Below are 3625 nucleotides of genomic sequence, written 5' to 3'. Positions count from 1 at the left end.
GTATAGTGTTGGGAAAAAAGAAGAGCTTCATTTGGATTCTTGTTGGCTTGTGGGTACTGTGTGATGCCATTCAGAAATAATGCTGAAAAAGATGAGAATGATAACTTTGAAGATACAAATAATACGTCCTTCAACTGCCATGTACGACTTCAAGGGTTTTGTTTAAAACAATTTTAAGTGAATAATACTCATAACAAAAATCTGAGAACAATATACTGATGTTTATTTTTAAAAATACTATAGTCATTTCTTTATCATTTTAGATGACAATTGGAACATTGACTTTTATGTACGATAGAACGAACGTAACTTTTACCTAGGAAGTATTCACTCCAGCCTTATGTGACATCTGCTAGAAATCTAAATTACACATTGGCAAAGACTATTCAGATAGGAAAGGCTAAATCTATGTAGAAAAATTGAAAGGAACTGAATTGGGCAGTTGTAGGAGAGAGATTATAAATCATCCATTTATGTCACAGAAAAGTGCTGTCTTCTGTATTGTTGATATGTCATATGGTTAAAGTTTGAAATACAAAGCTAATAATTTATCTTTATTTATAGCATCTGTCTAGGAAGGGTTCAAACAGCATTTATGTAATAGTTTTGCCAAATATTTCAGTGGAATAAGGGATACACTGTGATTGTAACTTACAGGCTAGAAGTTGGCAGTGACTGCTCAAAATGTACTAAATTTGTTGCAGCATCTCTTGTTAAAGATTTGATATACTAAGCCAGCAGGACCAGAAGATAAGGTCTCTGTAGTTGACTGAATCAAGACAGGCAATGTCCTACCAGAATATAGCTCTAGAAATGTCATCATCAATAGATAGTGAAGATTGACAAGGTGGCTTATATTCCTGTCTCTTTTGAAATGAAACATAAGAACTCATTTTTCTTAAACTAAACACACACACGCGCGCACACACACACACACACACACATGCACACACACACACACATGCACAGGCACACACACAACTATAACAAAACAAAACAAACATAGCCCGTGTTTTCCTAGCCTGACATGTTGCTTCCATTGTTTTGTTCTCTATTTTGATACTTACTATGTTTGCTTTTTTATAGGTATGATAAAATGATGATTATAATTTTAAATAATACATAAATTTATTTGCTCAATATAAATAATTGTTATATTTATACAAATAAGAAAATGAAGAAGGCTGGGACAGTGACCTATAATTTACTTGATGTTCAGTAGAATTTTAATGCATTTAAACAAAAGCATCATTTTAAACAGCCTCTCCAAAGGAAAAATAGGCGAAATTATTCTAAAGCATTTCCGTAAACAAAGCTATTAGCAGTGGCTCTATTGTTACATAGATTAATAGAGAATTAATTATTAACACCTTAATAATTACCTTGCTTCTGTAGTTCTTTATATCTATATGTAGTGATGATACAATGTGCCTCATTGTGTTGATCATTTGCATGTATTGAGCAATGAGCCGTTTCAGACTTCATGCTATATCAACCCTTCATGTGCACTATTTCATGAATCTTCAGACAGTTTTTGAAGTATCACTATTCTACAATATAGAAGGAAAAAAACAAAAGCATACCCATGAATCTTAGTAAAATTATCATTTTTTCCTCCCATTGCGTGGAATAGCATCAACTAGAATTCAGTGAAGCACGACGTTGTAGTACAAGTTTACCCACAGCTTCATGGTTTTGGGGGTTTTTGTTTGTTTCTGTTTTTTTTTTTTTGGTTTGTTTTGTTCTGCCTTGTCTGAATCTAGGGCTTGAAGAAGAGCAGAAGTGGTCTTAGTTCCTACTGGTGTACTCCAACCAGGAATAGGTGGGTGAAGCAGTGACTAGATATTGTCCCCAGGGAGCCCTGGACGATCTTTAGTCATCCAGAGGTAGTACAGTCCCAGTGTGATATCACACTCAAGAACAGCCAGGAGAGATAAACAATTTGCCTGCACGGTTACCAGTTCTGATAGGGAGAATGAAGGGACGGCATGGTTCCTGGAGATGCTTCAAGGACAAAGAGAGATTGGGACATTTCAGTTTCGAGTTTGATGGCTCAGTGAAGAAAGTCTAATGTTGTCAATGTGGCCCCCTTGCCTTATTCACAGCCTCTTCTCATTATCTGGGGATCCTGGGTTAAGACTCTAAGGTCTGACTGATCCTGCAAAGGAAAGATGCTTTGGGAGATTTCCAGCCATTCTATTGGTTTTTGTTGCTGCAATTTCCTCCAAGTTGAAACACACCTCCAGAAAGCAAAGAAGGTATATGACATTCAGTAGTTAAGTAACTCATAAATTTCAAGAAGTTCTTGAAACTAACAATCCCCCACCTATGGGGATTCGAAGAGACCCTAGGGAAGGTTGTGAAAGAATGAAGGGACAAGAGACACAAAGGAGGAGAGCAAATCTGGGGTTCTGATTAAGCTCCGAAACTTTGATTTCAGGCAGCAGGTTATAAAGATACTTCAAAATGGAAAGTTTAAGCAAGGGTCATTGCTTAGGGCTATCCCACTATTGAATCCTCATTGTCTAAAACCATCCCACTGTTGTATCTGGCTCCCAGGAAATACCAGACGTTCTTTAAGCTTCTGGGACCTGAGATCCTCTAACGTCCTTTCTTAACCTTGTACTGACTAGGCTTTCCAGAACAGCAGGCAATTTCCTGGGTTTGGCTCCCGGCATAACAAGATACAAAAGAATCCTAATCAAGATCCTGGAAATAGTAAACTCCTAGAGGAAGGGAGACACTGACCTGCAGAGTAACTTGGAGGAGGTTCTCTGACCTGTGTTGCTGCCTGCTCGTCTTATGACGGCTTCATAACTTCAGCACTCGAGTTGTCACCCATACTGGAGTGAATTTTCAGTGATGCAACTGCCTTGGAGTTGATCCTGCTCCAGTAGGAAAACTGTCACCTATACTTCTTTATGTAACCTGATAAACACGATGGTTTTTCAAGTTGAGTTCTGATAGAGATGAGATGTTACATTAGCTTGACTTTGCTTCTCTATCTAGGGTGAGTGGGTGCTTCTTCATGTCACCTGAGAATAAATCTCCCCCTGTACAATTGTGTGTCATTCTGTGCAATGTAGGATATGGATAGGGAGGAATCTATTGATTGAGCCTTTTCTTCTTAGGTGAATAATAAGCTGAATCCAGATCAGAGGTGAATCAAGAAGAAGAGAGTATTTTCATAGAGTCAGTGATTATAAATGAAGTTGGAGCTGTAAGAACTAAAAGCCAAGTCATGTAGCACTCAAATTTCATAAGCTCTGCTCTTAAATGAATTCCTTTCTCTCTTACACTTAAGTCAGAATAGCACTTCTAATGTGGGACAGGTGACTCCTGATTAAATACAAACTTGAGGTGCTAAGTGCGGGCAAGCATGGCCCATGGCTCTACCTTCCCACCTTCATTTTCTGTCATAGATATATTTTCATTTGGGGAAAATGACTCTTGCTTGTCATACCATGTGTCTTTAACAAGCTGATTTTACCTCTGCAGCACATTTAGTGTGTAGCAAAAGGAATTATACTTATCAGGGCCAACTTAAATCTCATTGCCTTTGGAAAGCTCCTTTCCTCCCTTCCTTCCTTCCTTCCTTCCTTCCTTCCTTCCTTCCTTCCTTCCT

The sequence above is a fragment of the Grammomys surdaster genome, unplaced genomic scaffold (assembly GCF_004785775.1).
Source record: "Grammomys surdaster isolate TR1022 unplaced genomic scaffold, NIH_TR_1.0 257, whole genome shotgun sequence".
In the NCBI taxonomy this organism is placed as follows: domain Eukaryota; kingdom Metazoa; phylum Chordata; class Mammalia; order Rodentia; family Muridae; genus Grammomys; species Grammomys surdaster.
Note: the sequence above shows the minus strand (reverse complement) of the source record.